Below are 20,332 nucleotides of genomic sequence, written 5' to 3'. Positions count from 1 at the left end.
GTTATGACTTCTCTTCTCACCTCCCTCTATTTCTGGAGCAACTTTCTTGAATACAATCGAATTGATCATGTCTGAACCATTTGAAGGAAAACTTTGCCATATATTGTTCTAGCAATAGCTATAATCAAGCAATGGCCTACTTACGTATCTCATTCAAATAACAGTAGTACAATGCAAATCATCCTTTGCATTCTTGACAAGAACCTTTACACAGTCGTACAAGATACTTCCATAGTAGTACAAGGTATGCTAGAGACTTCGATTTCTATAACTTCAGGCATATCTTGTAATAAAATGCAGTATCTCCAAAGGAAATGTCCTTACACAGGTTTGAACATAAACTTCAATCAGCACATCATACTTCAAAATGCCAAACATTCTCATACTTGGTATATTTCCCTTAGTAGACCCTATTTTGTTGATAAGCCTTCTCTAACTTTGAACCATAGTCCAAATTCAAACATTGTGATGATGTCATTACTTCAAGACAGTTTACATGTTACCGAACAGTGGTTGTCATTGGTTTTCAACATTTTTCAAAACCTTCACTCAAGACATAGGTCTTCAAGGTTTTACAAACCCAAAGATCATCAACTTTTTGTCATTGCAAATTTTGTTGTAATATAGATGGGACAATTCAAGCCATGGAGTCCCATGCCATTTCATGGCGTTGTTAATCAAGGAAATGTTATCAGTCAATCAAACAATTATAAAATGATTCAATATAGACTTTATAAGGCTTGTAATGGTATTCCAACGAATGATGACAGTGATCCCATGTGTCATTTTTGACTGCCTTGTTGTACAAAGATTTGACTTCAGCATTCGAGGCTCGACATTGTAATCAAATATAATGACAGTGTGCTAAAGTAACTGTTTGGATGCTATGGAAACCTCAAGCTACTGAGTCTTTTGGACTTTCAAACTTTGAGCCATACAATATTGGTAATGATCAAAGATGGAAACTAATATTTACCTTTGAAGTGTCACTCCATGGGCAGAGAATTTTGCACACTGATTTGCGTAAACAATGAATCTCAATCTGAGAATTAGGGAGTCAAGCTATCCAAAAACAATCATCAGTAACTTCTTTCAGCCTTTGAGGCTTCCTTTGAACAATCCTTCGTGGATGCTCAAATAGACCCTTCATGAAGTCAAGTTGACATGACTATAAGTATTTTGTTGGGCTCCTTTACGCAGATCAAGTAGCTTTAGAAGTCCAACTTTTGACCTACTTACAACCTAAGGCCATATCTCGGTTGGTCTTCATGAACAAAGGTTCTCAGCATCTTCATCAATATAAGATGTCTTCCACAGAGGTCTTCCAAGAGAACTTGCTCCATCAAACAAGAAATTAGTCGAATCCCTCTTTTTGTGACCTTTTACAAACAAACTTCAATGGATGACTACTTCGCTCACTTTTCCATTTACTGAAGCACTTCGTATTTTCTTTGGTCACCTTCTGAGGTCATTTTTGGTCCCCCTGCAACCATCCTTGAGGCCTTTCGGCCTTAGGCAATCCACACTAATGATTTTCGATCTGAGGTATTTCAAACTATTTGAGACACTTCAGTGCTTTATATGGATTTTGACTCAGAACTTAGGGCTTCGATCCCTCTTTCTATAATCTTCATCTTTTCATAAGCAGATGAACTAGGGCTTTTATTCATTAGGATAATCTTACATGGCTTCTTCAAGATCTTCAAGGGTTCTCCTTCAAACTCAGTTCTAAAACCATGTTGACTTTTCAAAATTTTCTAGACTGATAATTACTTCCAATGATTACTTCATTAATTTGACTTATGTCACATTTATCATTAAGCAATTACACATAGAAAATCTCAACAATATAAACCATAAAACCATTAGGATCATGAAGAGATAGCCAAACAAAAAGAGAAAATTTATACTGGGAAAACCCATCAACCTTTTCTTAGAGAAATCATTTAATTCAACAAGAGAGTTGTTATCCTGTCTGTGCATTAGGAAACAGATTTACAGACATTTTAACTGGTTGCAGCTGGCCATCACAGGGTCCTGTGCATCTGCTAGTGTGATCAGTATTCTCCATCATCACATTTTCCTTAAAACTGTGAGTAATTGGTGGTCTAAAGCCTTGTAGTCTGGGGGTGTTCACCCATGTCTGGGGCTAAGCATAGTAGAAGTGATTATCTGGCTTGAATATGCAGCATGTTTTTCATTCATCCACCATTTTCCAACATTTTTGTTGAGTTTGTAATGTTCACGAGCATCTCTGATATACAACCTAGGAGAGTTTCTTGGGGTGATAACAGCGTCTAGGGAGCATCAAGGGAGCACCTTAGGAGTGTCTAAGAAGCATGGTTCCTCACATAGTAGTCCGAAAATTCCTATAAGAAAAAGCTTGCAGAATCGTACCAGTGGTTTCCAAAACCATGGCGGAACCGCAATTCTAGTCGAGGTTCCCCTGTGGATCTGTTCAGGACGCGAATTCGCCTCCTGAACAGAGGAGGACAGTTCCTGCAACATTGCTCAAGATCCTTTGGCTCATATACATCCTTTTTTATTAGAAATTATACTCCAAAATTGTTTACACCATGTTCTGAGGTGCTTCATGAGATTTAGGGTACATAATGTATGATTAACACTTGGATGGTCCATGATGGACTTAGACAATGGAGGTGGCTTACTCAGTGGTTGCTTGACCTACATTGGATGTTTGCATGACATTCTTGCCTGAAGCATTGGAGATCTTCAAACAACTTCGGAACATTCTTCATGATAGCTACGTAGAGACTAGTTGCTTGCTTGAGAGGATGCCTTGAATTGGAGGAGGAGCATTTGGCGTTTCGAAAGAGGGCATTGAGCCCTGGACAAGATGCAATGGCTTGGATGCTTGCATAGAGGCATGGAGTTGACTTAGGGATGCTTGAGTCATTGGAGACATGTAGGAGGAGCATTGGACACATCTCATGGAGCACCCTTGCATTAGAGCCTTACTTGTGTACAACATCACCTTGGAGCTTAATATGTGTACCCTTAGAATGTAGCATTTCACATGTGTGAGCCTACTTGTGTTTGTAGTAGGTTGATTGTACGAATTTAAGCCCACACTAGTATTGTTGGCCTCCCTTACCTCTCTCATATATAGAGGAAGGAGAGAGTTCTTTCATTAGCATCTTGATGATCACGTGTTAGAGATGTGAGGAGAGTAGTGCACTAGTAACTCTTTTTCTTTCTTCGTATTTCTTTGTACTTTATCTCTTGTCTTGGAGGTGCCAGAGTTTCTTCGAGCACTCAAAGCATCATGATGTAATGTTCACTATGAATTGATTGCCTATGGAAGAAGGAAATAGCATATTCGAGCCAGTAGGCTATAGTCTTGATAAAGGGGTAAAAACCCAATTTTTCCAATGGTGGGGCAACATTATGTAAAAATTGGGTCAACTGGGGCAAAAAGACCCAAAATTGGGGTTGCACTCACATTTCAGAGCCCATAAAAAAAGCTATAAATAGAGGGGAGATGAAATCTAATGATCATCATGAATTTGGATCAAATACGTCTGATTCTTTTGAATTGTGGCTCTGAGGGTTTTAAGACCCCTTTTCCTCTACTAATTTGGTGGTGAAAGATTACACCCTAGTTAGTAAACCTCCCTTTTATCTTATCTTTTGTTCTAGAAACAAGGAATCTATCTATCTGGAGACATCAAAGTCGGGTGGCAAGATCAAGTATAGGACTCTAATTCGCTAGATTGTTCTAAGACGTTTTGGTGCTCCTTTGTGACAAGACAAGTTTCTGTGGCAAATTCAGGCCTATTTTGTGCCTAGGTTTCCTAAGGCAAGTTCGGCCTACTCTAAGGCAAATTCGGGTCTGTTTTGCAGCTAGCTTTCTTGAGGCAAGTTCAACCTAGTCTTAGGCAAATTCGGGCCTGCTCTACGGCTAGGTTTCCTGAGGCAAGTTCAGCCTAGTTTACAACAAAATCGGGTTTGTTTTATGGCTAGGATTCCAAAGGCAATCTAGCCTGGTTTGAGGAAATTTCGGGTCTATCAACAACCAAATTTCTGAGGCAAAATTCGACCCTGTTACTGGGGCCAGATTTTTGAGACAAAATTTAGTGCCCTCCAGAGGAATAATTTTGGTGGTATCTCGAGGCATCCTAAAGCAGAGTTTGGTGAAATTTCCTAAGGCAACTCGGCCACCTCCTGAGGCAGTTCGGATACCTCTGAGACAAAATTCGGTGGCGGTTTTCCTGAGGTGTTTTGTAGCACCCCTGAAGCAAGAACCATCTGCAGACTTTCTACGTAAGCTATACATTCTAAGTTACAAGGAGTCGTGTTGTCTATACTCACTCAAACAATAGATTAAGCAAGTTAGTCCAAGTTTCGTACACTGTTAGTAAATCGGATTTATTTTGCAGACAGTATTGGATTTGTAAAGTATTGGTTGAGGACACTATTGGTTCATTGAACAATCAATCTTTTTTTCATTGTAAATTTGAGTAATTAATGTTGAGTAAATTGTCCCTACCTATCCATTATTGTTATTAAATAAGTTTAGTATTTTATGAAGGAATGCATATCGTTGTAAATGCATGAATATCTATTAAACTTTTGTTGGAAAACCTAGATGGAATAAGAAGCCCTAAGAACAAAAAAATTGCCCTAGGCCACTACAATGGTATCTGTTGATTTGTGTAGCTCGGGAGGTACTCTAAGCCCTAGGGTTCAGGGTTTGGAGGGCAAAGCACCAGAAGGGTCACTTGTGGGCTTGGGATTGGGTTTTGCACCCAATCATGTTTGGGGCAATTCCGGGGGCACATTTCTACATGTGATGGCATGAGACGATAGAGGACGAAAAGGAGAATCCAACGCTTCAAGAATCGCCGAATTCCAAGTTGTAGAAGTGGAGAAATGAATTTTTGAAGTTGACAATTAATTATTGGTTTTCAAGTCATGTAGACTTGATGTAAATTAGTCCAATAGATGTGTCTCTTCATCGATTCGTTGGAGCCCCTCTTTAGGCTATAAAAGGAGGGTGATGGCATATTGTTTTATCATCCATTTATGCAACATCTTCTCAAGAGAAGGAGCTCTGAAATTACCCTAGTTGCAGTAAGAAGGAGAGGCTCTAGATAGCGAGAAGGAGGATCTGAATTTTGTGATGAAGGGCGAGTCGCTCAGGTGATAGCGGACTGTCTTTGAGCTAGAAGGAGGACCGAAATTGTTGTTTTGAGGCCGAGTAGACTTCTTGTTGGACCGAGTTGCTAAGGGTCAAAAACATTGTTGTTGGAGTGTGTTTGGGCACCAACAAGGGGATTGTCTCACGGTTTTAGGGTTGTTGTGCTAGGCCGCAGGGCATAGAACACAGTTGGGCTTGTTTGTGGGTTGTCAAGGGTTAACTAGAGCCCTAAGCAAGTAGCGTGGGTGAGGAGGAGACCTTTGAGGGTATGTTGCAGCCCTTAAAGGGCTAGTTTGTTGACTGTGGGTTGAAACTAGGGCTGTAGTAAGTGCCCTAACTAGGAGTGCAACAAATAGTAGTGTTTTGTAGAGGGATGTTGGGTCAAAGGAGTTAACCAGTTTGGATCGTGAACATTGCAGCTTGTTGGTGCCATGTGGGGGATCTTCCAAGGAGGTGAAGAGTCTTCCTGGGAGTAGAATCGACAGTGAAGTATTGGATGCCATTGATCTTATTGGAGGGCAGTGTGTTGGCTACCCAAAGTAGCCCTAGAGAAGCATACAAGAAGGACGCTTGTTGGTGCGTGATTGGGTGAAGATTGCAACCCAATGAGTAGCTCTTTGATGGACGAAAGGGGCTACTAGAAGACAGTTTGGAGCTCGGGAATTAGGCCTACCTAGAGAGCATATTTATGAGCCCGTGTACATGCAGCAAAAGTGACATGTAGCAGTGGTAGGTGGCATCCCTCCTAGAGTCTCAATGTGTTATCCTTAGAAGAACTAAGGGGCAGCTAGTGAGAAATACGGAAGCGAAGGACCGTCAAGACAAGATATGACATAGAAGTTGCAACGACATTTGTCATTGTATCTTGTATACCATAAACTGCTATATTATTCAGATTTGGTTTAATATAATGAAGATTGGTGATTGTACAATATTGTACAATTTTGTTAAAAAGTATGTATATTTGTGCATATGTGATTTATTACTTTATATTTCTACTGTGAAAAGTAGTGTATGGTTGAGATTCTTGGTTTGGTAGCGTTAGTGATTTCAAGACTCTAACCTAGACCCAAGGTCGTGGAAATTCAATAGCATCAGAATTGGCTCACCCTACCAGCCTGTGAACAATTGGATTGATGTCACGAACCCAAGGTCTTCAGGTAAGGCTCAATGGAGACCGAACAGTTTTGGGAAGAGTCTTGGCAATAGCACTAGCAAGTGATGTCTTAGTTTCTTGCCCCACTTGGGATTAATACATATAGCAATCACTATTGTCATGTTCAACTTAATGCCCTCAGACGGAATAGCACTAAGATAGCCAATCAAAAGACTTTGAGACCTTGGTTTCCCCAATTCCTACATGGGCGGAATACAGGAAATTATGAGCCACCAGAACAAAACAAAGATAATTCAAATTATTGAAGGTAGTACCAAATGCTAGAAGAAGATACCTGAGCAACCCTAACCTTTCAAAAGTTTTGTGACATTAATTACGAAGGAAGGCCTAGAAATTGTGATAAGGAGACACAGCAGAAAGAAATCGTGAATAATTGGAATGATTTTTGGGCTAGTTGCGACAAAGACAAGTCAGGTGATATGGATGCTAAGCCCAAGAGATAAAAAAAAAAAATACAAGAGAAGTTGAAGAAGGGGTAAAGGCACGGGCATTTCTGACATCATTCACAGTATTGTATATGTTTCTCGAAGGCAGTTCTTGGTTGCAAAACTGTGCCAAGAAACCAACTCGACCAATCTTTAAGTTCAAGCTAGCCCTCGAACCAGAGGGGGCTCCCTCAAGTTTTACAAGGCTTTTTGTTGTTCACTATCACTGGACAGCAGCGTATGAAGCACAATGGCCAGATCTAGGATTTTTTGTATAGGTGGTTGTTGATGAGTCACAAATCCCGGTTAACAAATAAAGCCCTCTCTTACAAAGGCCTTATCAAAGTGCCAACATTCAACTATGGCAGAAAAACATAACTAGAAAGAGTTTGGTAGAGGAATAGAAGATAAATTAGATAATTAAGTATCCTCCCTGAATACCTAATCATCTAATATAAGAGATGCGTACAAAAGAATCTCTATAGCCCACATAAATACTTTTAAGAGACAATAGAAGGCAATAATTTAATGACGCAGAGGTATTAATTTAAACAACTTGTTCAATTAGCTATTCTCAGTGATGATTACAACTTTGTAGTGGGGTTTCAAGGAAGTCAATCCTCAACTTAGCCTTACCCTGTACTTCTATGTTACCTTAAACATATGCAAAAACAGATTATGAAGACACAGGAGAATATATACATCAGAAACAGATTTTGTCATAAAATTGAAGCCAAAATCCCTTGATTAAAAATTCTACAACAAGAGATTTTACAAAAATTGGTTAGGGTTTTTGCATCAAAATACAATGAAATTCAAGAATATATAGAACAATTTGCAAATCTCTAACTATTCCTACCTTCCTAGAAACAAAAATTATCAATAATCTAAAAATAAAAATAAATCTAGAAATTTGTTGCAATTGTTGGTTAAAGTTGTCATTGATGTCAATATGGCATTGTTTGTGATGGCAAATATTCTTGTGATACATGTCCTATCCTTTGAGATGTTTCCCTAACCTCATGCAAACCCTAGGAGATCTAAACCCTATCTACTTGACTAAACCCCAGGTACATGAGTACATTAATGAAATTCTAGATGCTCTTGTCATAACGAAACCCTAATCCTATGTGGATACCCTAGATGCCTCATGTATATCGTGAATCCTTAACTCATGATAATGATGAGATGAATGATTGTTAGAGGTCACACTTGGAGTCCTATTGAAGAAGCTCATATGATGTCCTTGTTCTGAATAAAGAAGCCCTACCTTGACTCATCCTAAGAGGTCCATTAATGTCAAGCCTTGAAGGAGCCTTTATCTCGAATGCCAAAAAAAAGCATAATGATAAAATTCTAAAGGCTGCTATGAAAAATATTGATGACAGTTCACAAAAAGCTATAAATAGAGGGGAGATGAAACCAAATGATCATCATGAATTTGGATCAAATACATCTAACTTTTTTGAGTTGTGGCTCTGATAGTTTTAAGACCCCTTTTTCCTCCACTAATTTCGGTGGTGAAATATTCCACCCTAGTTAGTAAACCTTCCTTTTATCTTTTGTTATGTTCTGGAAACAGGGAATCTATCTATCTAGATTCTGGAGACATCAAAGTTGGCTAGCAAGATCAAGTACAAGACTCTAATTCGTTGCACTATTCAGGATTGTTCTAAGACGTTTTGGTGCTCCTCCTCTGTGACAAGACAAGTTTTTGTGGCAAATTCGGGTTTGTTCTGCAACTAGGTTTCCTGAGACAAGTTCGGCCTAGTCTGAGGCAAATTCGGGCTTGTTTTGCAGCTAGGTTTCCTGAGGCAAGTTTGGCCTAGTCTAAGGCAAATTCAAACCTGTTCTGCGGCTAGGTTTGTTGAGGCAAGTTCGGCCTACTCTAAGGCAAATTCAGGCTTTTTCTGCGGCCAGGTTTCTTCAGGCAAGTTCAGCCTACTCTGAGGCAAATTCAGGCCCACTCTACAGCTAGGTTTCTTCAGGCAAGTTTGGCCTAGTCTGAGGCAAATTCAGGCCTGTTTTGTGGCTAGGTTTCTTGAGGCAAGTTTGGCCTAGTATGAAGCAAATTTCGGTCTGTCTGCAGCCAAATTTCTGAGGCAAAATTTGGCCCTGTTACTGCAACCTAGTCTGAGGAAGATTTTGGTGCCCTCCTAAGAAAGAATTTCGGTGGTATCCTGAGGCCTCTTGAAGCAATCCAGGTTTTCTGCGGCTAGGTTTGTTGAGGCAAGTTCGGCCTACTCTAAGGCAAATTCAGGCTTTTTCTGCGGCCAGGTTTCTTCAAGCAAGTTCAGCCTACTCTGAGGCAAATTCGGGCCCACTCTACAGCTAGGTTTCTTCAGGCAAGTTTGGCCTAGTCTGAGGCAAATTCAGGCCTGTTTTGTGGCTAGGTTTCTTGAGGCAAGTTTGGCCTAGTATGAAGCAAATTTCGGTCTGTCTGCAGCCAAATTTCTGAGGCAAAATTTGGCCCTGTTACTACAACCTAGTCTGAGGAAGATTTTGGTGCCCTCCTAAGAAAGAATTTCGGTGGTATCCTGAGGCCTCTTGAAGCAGAGTTTGATGAAATTTCCTGAGGCAACTTGGCCACGTCGTGACACAGTTCAGACACCTCTGAGACAAAATTCGGTGGGGGTTTTCCTAAGGTGTTTCGTGGCACCCCTGAAGCAAGAACCATCTGCGGACTTTCCACGTAAACTATACATTCTAAGTTACAAACTTACAGGCAGTTGAGCTGTGTATACTCACTCAAACGGTAGATTAAGCAAGTTAGTCCAAGTTTCGTATATTATTAGTAAATCTGATTTATTTGGCAGAGAGTATTGGATATGTGAAGCATTGGTTGAGCATACCATTGGTTCATTGAGCAATCAATCTTTTTTTCATTGTAAATTTGAGTAATTAATGTTGAGTAAATTGTCCCTACCTGTCCACTATTGTTATTGAATAAGTTGTGTATTTTATGAAGGAATGCCTGTTGTTGTAAATGCATGAATATCTATTAAACTTTTGTTAGAAACTCTAGATGGAATAAGAAGCCCTAGGAACATAAAAAATGCCCTAGGCCACTACACATGAATGCTAGGGTTAGGATTTAATCTCATGGAGGCATTTGAGTTAGGGTTTTATGGATTAAACCCTAAGTTGTACTTGTTGAGGAGGAGGAGAAGAGAAGATGTCTTGCCTAGAAGGACTTGCTATTGTGATGTTTGCTTATTGGAGCTCCTTTGTGTTGGCCATTATTTTCTTGGTTTTTCCCAGCTAAGGTTTTGGTGAGTTTGGACTATTGTACCAGCTTGTGATAAGCCGGGAATATATACTTGAACTACATCTCTTGTATACATATGAAGTTTTCAGCTGTCCAAAATTGTCTTATTGTAGATTGGATTTCAGGTATCTTTACCTTCATGGATTGATAACTCAAACACTGGTATATCTTGCTGATTTGACATAAGTTAAGGCTGAAATTGTTAAAGGTTTTAACATTGATATTGAAGATATTAGGGAAGATTTACTGCTGTCATAAAGTACGTTTCCAGATTCAGTTTATGCTTGCTAAGATTGCCCTAGAGGGCTGAAACTTGTTGGCACGAATTTGGTATCTTTTCTCCTGGATTGCCTTTGATGATTGGGGTTGAAAAGGAGTGAAACATTGTCCAGTGTTTGCTACTGAAACTATATTTCAGATCAGCCCTAAGGTTGTAAACACAGGGTTAAGATCCAGGAAACCTCTTTGTGAGGTGAAATTTCTGAAGTTACATTAATCATTTTAGATCAGGAAATCTCTACATCCTTCACCATGTCTTCTAGATTGCCTTCTCCTTGGCTCCCCAGTGGCTCTGATACCATACCAAAATATACATACACAATAGCAGAAATCACGTACGAACAGATTGAGAGAATCAATCAAACTGATTCGATTGATATTCTAAAGAATTCTTTACATAGCCTCAATAAGAGTGCTTGTTCATTTCACATTCCCAACTCCTAATTATTGATTATAATTAATTAACATTAATTCATGACAAATTAACTTTGTAATATTACTTTATTATTTCATGACGTTATTAAAACAAAATGTACTCCTAAACTAAAACCTCACAGATAAATGATATGACCATCATAACATATAATCTAATATCCAAAAGTTGTAAAAGACTCCACCAAGAACATTTTTTCATTGTACCTTCAAAATGTATATATGCATATGTGAATGTTGTGAAGGCTCCTCTCTTTGGTTGGTGGAACTAATACAGCAGGGATGTCAATCATCTTCTGTTGAGATACCCATCATCTTCAGAAGTTAGCAATCAAGCTTTTATTATAAGTTATGTTTCTCTGATTAGTTGAGAGGAATTGGACTACATATGGCTTCCTCCATTTAGCGAAGCAAAATAGATTAACAATAAAAATATACATATTATCCATTTTAACATGCACTTTCTATCGCATGATACACTCAAATTTCAATTGTATGAAGGCAATCTAACAATTGTGGGATGTGGAGCCAAATACACATAACTTGGACATCTCCTTGAATACAATCGTTTGCATCACTACGGTTGAAGAGGATGCATGAATACATGCCTCTTCAGGTGTAGACTGTAGTGTATGCAAAAGAATCCAATTATGACTCAGCTTCCACTATCCTTAGCTACCCCCCAAGAATATTAACGATGTCGAAATTCAATATCAAGATGATGAAGATAAAGATATGAATTTATTTTATATCTAAAGCGCATGGCACTCATGATACGTAGAGTCTAAACAATAGAGTGATTAGAAACGCATCCTGCGTGTATTGTTTACCTATGATGACCTGATATTCATGGAAAATCAATCATTTAGTTATATTTCCAAAATCATGAATGATTTTTTCTAAGTTTCATCGTAATTGCTTGCATATATATTTTATGTACTTTATATATGTCGTATCCAAAAATGTTGCATTCAGACTTTTCTGAAAAATTGCTTTATCCATATCCTGGAAATTTAGTTACAGCAAAATTATGCTAAAGACGCCAAATGGTAGTGCAACATTGCACTAAAGTAACTGCCATTGTGCAGAATAGCAGAACAAAAGGAAGTGTGGATCAAGGTCTTTCACCATCCGACTCCGCTGGCTATTGAAATTCCAATCCAGCAACAAAATGGCACAGTGAGCAAGAACCCAATTTATGGAAGATGCATAGTCGTGACAATCAGTACTTTTTGCCATTCTACTTCTCCCTCTGTTGAGATCCCAGACCAGAAACAAAATATTTGTATAAATTATTATAAATATGTACAAATTTGTAATGCTAGCAGCTAACTAGAGGTTAGACGTAAGCCAGTTAAGGGGTAGTTTTAATGCAATTAGGTAATCTAACTATGCTTCTTTGAGCGGCATAATTGTAGAAGATATGTCAATAATGCCAGGTGTCGTCTATGAAACTTTTGTATAATGTTCTGAGTAAGTGCACTGTTTTTAATTATGTTCTGCGTTAAATTTTGATCCGACTGTATACACTAGAAAGCGGGATATTGCTTGTGCAAATAGAAGTTCAGTTGGTAAATGTGTCCCTACACCCCTTAAGCCACTGACTGATACCGCTTTTTTGCAGTGAAGCCACAAGTTTAATGACTGCAAGGTCCTCATATCCCAAAAGTATTTGGTATCAGAGATGCAGAGCGACAAATGTATCCACAAAATATATACTGGTCATAGAGTTTCAGCCCAGAGACACTGCAAATGTATATTCTGCAAATTTCAAATTATTTGACAACAGAGATGCAGAGTGAACCCCACAGGCTATGAATATGGTTCCTCAACTGCAGAGTTGCTGCATAGGGAAAAGTCACAGGGATATACAGAGCTGTTGTCATTACTCATTAGGCCACAAGACGTAGTGTGCTATCAGAGCTAATCTGTTATCCTTTCACATATTATTGATCACCCACCTTTGGAAATATGCAGTTTGTACCAAAACTTGAAGGTTAACTTATCAAATTGTGGGCCAAAACTGGATTTTGGGGGACAATATAGCTATGTGCAGGCCAATTCATGAATATGTAATAATGTTCCACCAAGTTTCCAATTCATGAATATGTAATCAATGTTCCACCAAGTTTCCGGGATGGGGGACGTGGGAACTGGGAGACGCACAGGGATCATGTGGGAGCACCACCAAATTTTAGGGTGGCATCCAGGTGTATATATATATATGTATACATTGCGACACACTCTCAAATTTTAGGGGATATCAAAATATATATATATATATATAAAAACATGATTCAAATTCAAATTCAATAATGAAATAATTGATTTAATGAAATAGAAATAGTAAAATATTGCATATATTGATTTAAATTTATCATTGGTATTCTAGAATCTGACAAGTACTAAGCAAAATAGTAAATACTAAAGTTTGAAGATTCAAACTGTAAACTGAAATTACTCAAAACTCAAAAATAGTGAAAAGTGACAAACCAAAGACTTGGTCTAAGGTCATCAGTATCTAGAGTCAAGACTCAAAAGTTAAAACGAAAAATGAGCATTGGACAATGAATCAATGTTATCAGAACCAGACTAGTGATTGAACCGGTCAACCCAAAATTGGAAACTGGAAAAAAAAATGGACCAAAAGATCGATCAACCAAAAAATACATAAATATTCAAATTTTGAAAAAAAAAATACATAAATATTCATGTGCATTCATATGAATCCAAACCATTATACACAAATATGAAAAGTTTCTGATATATATATATATATATATATATAGCAAGGGTGCATATAACCAAAACTTAAAATAGCACCGTGTGCAATCCATATTTGAACCAAAAACGTATCAACAAAGAGGCTCTAAATGGCCCCTATAGTCCAAAAAATTGATGCTAGAACAAATACCTACATATCATAAAATCATTGCATATAACAGGATCCTCATCATCAATATAACCCCTAAGCATTAAATTAGATTAAAAAAGCTTAACATGCCAAGTCGAGATTTTGTTTGAGTGATAGATATAATTTTACTAGGGTCGTCATAGAGGGGTTCAATAATCAATGCCACAAACATTGAGGTACATAGAGGGCTTAATGCTCTTGATTTAATGCTAATTCCAGACCCTCGTACATGATATAATCCAATGGAAATGTTGTAATCCCCCAATCCTGAAATCATACAAAAAGTCAAGTACGTTGGATTTTGAGTGGGATCTAGAATTCTACCTTCTCCATATGAAATCCAATGAGGTCAGAACCACTCTCAAACATCCTGAGTCAATTAATGGTAATGTTGTCTTTTTACTTTAATAATTTAACATTATCATTGATTACATATCATTAGTAGGGCCTTAGGGTTGAATTTTAAGCTTCCCCACTCATAAATTATTGTTTTCAAGAAAAATTAAGGGGAACACACACAAGCACCCTTCTTGGAGAAATGCATTCCCCACATTGGAGAAACGTTCCCCTGCATCTCTTGGAGCTTCCCCTAAAAAGAGAAGTAGGGAAACGTTTTCCAAAGCATCCCCTCCCGGGTGCGTGGGAAACGTTGGGTGCGTGCACCCCACCCTGGGGAGGTGTTCTCGTGGAACACTATATGTAACCCAATTTTCCAATATGCAAGCCAACATGAGTGTGTAGCCCATTTTCATAGTATGTGGACCAGCTCCTTTAAATGCTGAATAAAATCCCAATATGCAGGTCAAAGTTATGATATGCAAGTTTTTTCAGCAGATGCGAATGTCGGATTTACAGTTATAGGAATAAACATATGATTTCAGAGGAAGATTTCATCTAGTACAAACTTTCGACAGCTGATTCGTGACCAAGGTTATCCTGTGTAGATTGTGCAGAAGTTTTGGGGAAAAATCAGAGTCGTTACAGGCTGTTTCCAGGCCTTTGGCCATTGATCTCTAGTTTCGTATGTCGTTTTGAATCATTTAGGGATGAGCTCCATTCATCAGAGACTAATCCCGAACTTAGGAGGCCAATCTTAGTTTCTGCGGGCTGACATCAGTTTTGTGGTTTCTTCTCAAACCTCGTGAGCAATATTAAGGCTTACACACCAAACTCAATTTCTTCAGCTCTAGGTATAGGTGAAGTGTAGCATCATATTTCAGCAGTGCTGTGCAGAGTTGCAAAGTGTTGTGTCGTACTAGAGAAGATTTCTCAAGTCAGAAAGCAAGGGCAGCATAGCAATGTTCATATGCAGAGGGGTCATTTGGTGAGTTCCTAGATTCCAAATTATCCGAAAGCCAATCGGTTTTTGCCAGACCACTAGTTGCTGAATGGACATTAATCTCTTTCAAGTACAAAGTGATTGAGTGCCAGGGTGATTTCGTCATCGCCTGGAGTGCAACAGCCACAGTATGACAAGAAGTGCAGTGATTTTCTGTATAAGGCAATCTGGACTTTTTTCTCGACAAATGAGTACAGATAATTTCACTGTCAACAGATGGGTATAAAAGGATCCATTACTCAGCCAATGAACATAAACCATAGGTTGTTGTTCAGTAGATGTAACAGGCGAAGGGTTTTGGATTTAAGACATCTGTGGTTAATATCTTTTGACTTAGTTAACAGAGAATTCACAGTAAAAACCATTTTTCGTCAACGTTTCAAATCCCAAGAGGGATCCATTATCAGGACTTCTTGATTACTATCTTAACTACTAATATTAATCATTAAAATTATTATTAAAGTTTAATGATTAAGGATTAAACTCAAGTGCATCTGTCAATTTACCTCATGCTTATGGGTTGTGCTGCAAAAAATTGCTGGCATCTTTGTTGTACTTTGCAGGAAAGTTTTTATTGGATTCTTGATATCCACTAAGCCTTGTGCTCAAATTTCTTATTATTTAGAACAATAAAATGAAACTTCCGAAGGGTGGTTATTTTTATGGAAAAGAGATTCAGGCTAGGATCAGAGGCCTGGCTAATATCTAGGTGTCCTGAATAGAAAGGGTGGCATATAATTTTGGGGTAATATAAAGAGAATGCCTGCCTGGCTATGCTTGATTTGGCTTCAAATATGGGTACTAACTAGCCCATAGAGAGCTCATTGCTTAGTGACATAAATCGGCCTGTAAATCATCTCCATCAGAAGTATCATGAAGGGCAAAAACCAAGAAGGGCCCTCAGAAATCTTCACGGACATAATCTATAAGGTTACTTACATAAGTGCCATACTTGAGCTGCGACTTTTGCCCATTGACAAGCACCTCCCCATAGATCTTCGCTGTGTCGGGCAATAATCCTGTAGTGGTTAAATGTAGTTAAATGAAATGAAATCATATTAATATCCATATATGACCAAAATAGGTGAAAGAAATGCAAGAGGAACAACATAACGAGAGCAATCCAATACAATGCACCTGCTAATTGACCAATCTAAACTAAAAGTAAACAAAGACAAGCCCTCTGGAGTCTGGGATACCCAATTCAAAATCACTGAAAGATGATAAAACCCAATTCTAAAGTTCAGCTATGTAAATCCTTCTGGGTTTGAAAAGACCTGCAAGCGCTCTCATCAACGTTGTCTTCCCGGATTTAGCAGGACCCATGATGACAGTAAGAGTCCGGGAAGTGCATATCCTGTGCATGACTTTATGACCTTATCAGAGTATGTCCTCTTTCCTCTCATTGTAATTGTCAAATCTCTCCAAACAAGAACACCATCCCTCTGTGCTGCTTTCCCATTAAAACCATTGTTGGTCTTTCTCATCTGATCATCACCACTAATACCATTCTCCAAATCACCGTTGCTGTTTTGAGAAGAAATCGAGTTACCGCTTAAATTTCTTCGGGACTTAGGTTTGATAAGCGAAGGCCCATGTGAGTCTGGGGATGACTGTATTTCTTCCATTTTTTAATGAAAAGCCGAGTAATTATCAAATCTATGTAATTAGGTTTCTTAGCATAAGTAAGCCCGTGTTCATGGATGCCACCGACAAGGTGCAGAGATATTGAGTCACTGGATTCCACAACATGAACCCCGTCAAATCAATCTCAGAGGAATGATAAACACAGTAAAATGGAGCACATATAAAGTTGCAATTGGACCTTAAAAGTCGCCTTCTGGAGACAAAAATTCTACTGGAGGTGACCAAAGTGTTTTGTTTGAATTCTCCTTGTACTGTTAAGGCCGTGAGAGGGGCTGAGATTTTGATGCATGCCATCGCAATCGATGTCCAGTGATGGTGAGAAAGCGTTCACACTTGGAATTGGATTGGCTCTGTGAAAAGACCAACCCAAAGCAACATTCGCTGTGTCAAAAAAGCAATGATTTGAATTCACAATATCAAAAACAGGGGCGGGACAGTCAGATGTCGAATGGGAATATTTTTATAACAAGGTACGGCAATAAACAGTGGGAAAGACGGGAAAGACGGAGTTTAAGAGTTTAAGACAACCAGGCCCAGATTTCTTCCTCTTTGAGAAAATGCTTTTCTTTTAAGTAGGGCCCCGGGCCCCTGACTATCAGCGAGTTTTTAAAAGTTGTGCTGCGGCAGCGACCACCAGCACTAACGTGGATGGCATTAAAAGTCGTAAAATTTATCATTAGTATATGATCTCTCTATCTTTTGGATTGAAGAGGGCTATGTTAAATAAATGATATTTACTTTATTTAAAATAATAAATGTTTTATAATTTCCTTAATTTCTTTTACAGTGAATGTTAAATATTCTTTGTAATTATGGTGTGGATATTAATTTATATAGTAAAAAATAATCAGAGTATATGGAGCAGTTTAATTGATGATGGTAGTGAAAATAAAGTGTTAGGTGCAAGTAGGTTTGAGGTTATGTGAAGTGTTATGGGTAATTCTTGAGGTTGTGGTCTAATGGCTACATGTGGGGTTTGGTCCCCACAAGTTTTATGGTTCAATTCCGAGCAAGACTATGTATGTGTGAGAGTAGCTCCAAGCACAATTTCTTCAATTGAAAAAAAAAAAAAATTGAGGTTCAAATTTGTCCAATTCTATTTGCTGAAAAAGCATATATAAACACCTAAAAATTATAGTGATAATAGTTGGAATTAACCTTATATCAGGCAAGTATATGACCAACCTAATTATTAATTTCTCTTTTAACATATATATTGAAATTTTGTTATATTTTGTACTCTATAATATCAAAATTTTGTTAATAAACTTAAATGAGAATAAATATATTAAAAGAAGTAAAAACCTTGCCCAAAAAAACACCAAATGTATAAATAAATGTATAAATATTAGACATACTATTGTCATTTGATAATAATATTGCAAAAAGTTCTAAAAAGAAAAAACACCAAGTATACATGCAACAAGGCTCAGCCTTATTTACTTTACATTGCCATGTGACAATAACATCAAGAACTTTATAATATATTCCATGTATGACATCAATGTTGTGATGCATGATATACATGTAAATGCTTCAGGTAAGTCTTCATTATATAATCAATTATTTTTATAGTTAAATTTCATGTATGACATCAATGTTATAATACATGATACACTGAGGTAAATGCTTTTTATAAGTGTTCATTATATAATCAATTGTTAAACTTTTTATAATTTAATTTTTCACTCAAGAATATTATTTTCTATTGATAACATTTTGGTTTTTTTTCATTCAACAATGTTTATCATTATCACATGATTTTTTCTTTTCCGAACAATATTATTTTGGCTTTAAAGATTACTCAGCTTAATCATTTTAATTATATAAAGAGTCTCATAATATGACTATTTATTAGGTTGATATTAAGAATGTTTGCATCTTCTAATGCATTGTGTAAATAGTAATTTGCTACTCATTTATGTTTTGTACTTAAAATTATTTGTTTAATTAGTGACATTCTCAATATCATTTAATTTTATATTTCTTATTTTAATATATAATTACCATGTGTAATTTTTTTGTGTGTGATAAATGTTAGACATGACAGATCATGTACACATATCTATGTTAAATCACAAAAACATAGGAAATTAAATAAATATGCAACCGCGTGATATATTGTACGGAGTGATTGATATTAAGTGGCTTTGGTTGTTTAAAAATCAATATTATGCGAAAGGAAAGTGTGTCAAAGAACTGTGCAATGGGAGAGTGAATGTGGAGGTGAAAAACTTTGCCACACAAAGATTGTGTTTGTTATTGTGCATACTCGTTATTCGACGTAAATCATAAATTTAAAGGTCTAAGTTTTATGAAGCTTTTGTGGCATAATTTTAACAAGTAACATGTCAGTGGTTGCATTGGCCAAGTATTGACTATGCATTTTTGGCATGCATATTGGAATAGTTCATAGTTCTCGAGGGGCTCGTTACGAATGGTTTTTCTCATAGTTGTCGAAATTGATAGTTTGTTCTAAGAACTATGTGTTTTGCTCATTAGCATAAGAATCATAGATCAAAAGGTCTAAGTTTTATAAAGCTCTTGTGACGTAATTTTAGCAAGAAACGTATCGGTATTTGCATTGGCCAGGTGTTGATCATGCATTCTGTTTTGGCATGCATATTGGTTAGTTCATAGTTCTAAGTAGTTCATAGTTTTAAGCATGGGCTCATTACAAATGGATTTTCTCATAGTTGTTGGAATCAATACTTTGTTCTTAGAACTGTGTGTTTTGCTCGTTAGCATAAGAAGTATGCACAATATTTGTTTTTGAAAACAAATACAAATTTTACGATATGTGTATTAGGTACATTGTGGTTCATTTGTTTTGTGATTCTATATCTCGTTCATAGACAAGAGATTTACACGAATCAGTTGTATCTATATCGTTTTTCTTGTTTTCATGTACATTGTTTATGTTGTGCTTATCATTGAGCAATAGCTCATAGTGAATTTAATTTATTTTTTTAAGCATGGTTTTTGAAGCATCAATGAACAAGCATGTTTGAAGCATGATTGCTAAAGCATCAATGGAGAAACATTTTTTTACTATAGAAAGAAATGGTACATATGCAATACTAAGGCAACATAATCTATTTTGTTTAAACAATTTTGCATATGTTGTGGGAGATTGCATGTTTGATACTATGCGAACTCTATTGCATGTTCAATACACGTCAACAAAGTTTCGTGAAGGAACAATATAATATTTCAGGAATTTTTTACATGAACGGAAGGTCGAAGTCATATTATCTTACGAACATGAATTGAATATAGGTGAATTAATGCAAATGCATTGTATAAATAGCCCATGTGTTTACTTGGAAATGAAGACAAAATCAGCGTCAACTACTATCGATGGGGAATAACGGGGACAATGAGGGGACATATTTTGTATACATTGGTTATCCGACTCGCTAAAAATTCTCATAAGACTTTGGTCAAAGAAAAAAATGAAAAACTATTTGCATTTTAATTCAAAATTGTGCAAAGAAAGTTATGACATATTTTTCCATGACGAAAATTCAATTGCCAGACATTTCGAACCACTTTTGTGCAAGAAAAAACATTCAATAGGAACTGATCATGAACCTATAATAAATATAACAATGTATAAACAAACAAAACATGGATGGATGCAGATAGAAAAAATAATGGGTAGACATATGTTTAAGAGATTTTCCTAGT

General features: G+C 37.2%; 1 pseudogene across 1 annotated transcript in view; it reads right to left on the bottom strand.

The window, feature by feature from the left end:
• LOC149219599 (ABC transporter G family member 3-like) overlaps nt 1-16,886 on the bottom strand; it is a 237,763-nt pseudogene extending 220,877 nt beyond the window's left edge. Inside the window, exons 1-2 of the transcript XR_016249245.1 lie at nt 16,273-16,886; nt 15,935-16,014 (exon numbers count right to left, since the gene is read on the bottom strand). The product of XR_016249245.1 is annotated as an ABC transporter G family member 3-like (transcript). The remainder of the gene's footprint in view (nt 1-15,934; nt 16,015-16,272) is intronic.
• Nucleotides 16,887-20,332: the final 3,446 nt, after the last annotated feature.

Source organism: Pinus tabuliformis, chromosome Q (assembly GCF_031772625.1).
Source record: "Pinus tabuliformis cultivar Carrire ecotype Pingquan chromosome Q, CPIR1, whole genome shotgun sequence".
Taxonomy (NCBI): domain Eukaryota; kingdom Viridiplantae; phylum Streptophyta; class Pinopsida; order Pinales; family Pinaceae; genus Pinus; species Pinus tabuliformis.
This window is presented reverse-complemented; position numbering and strand designations above follow the sequence as displayed.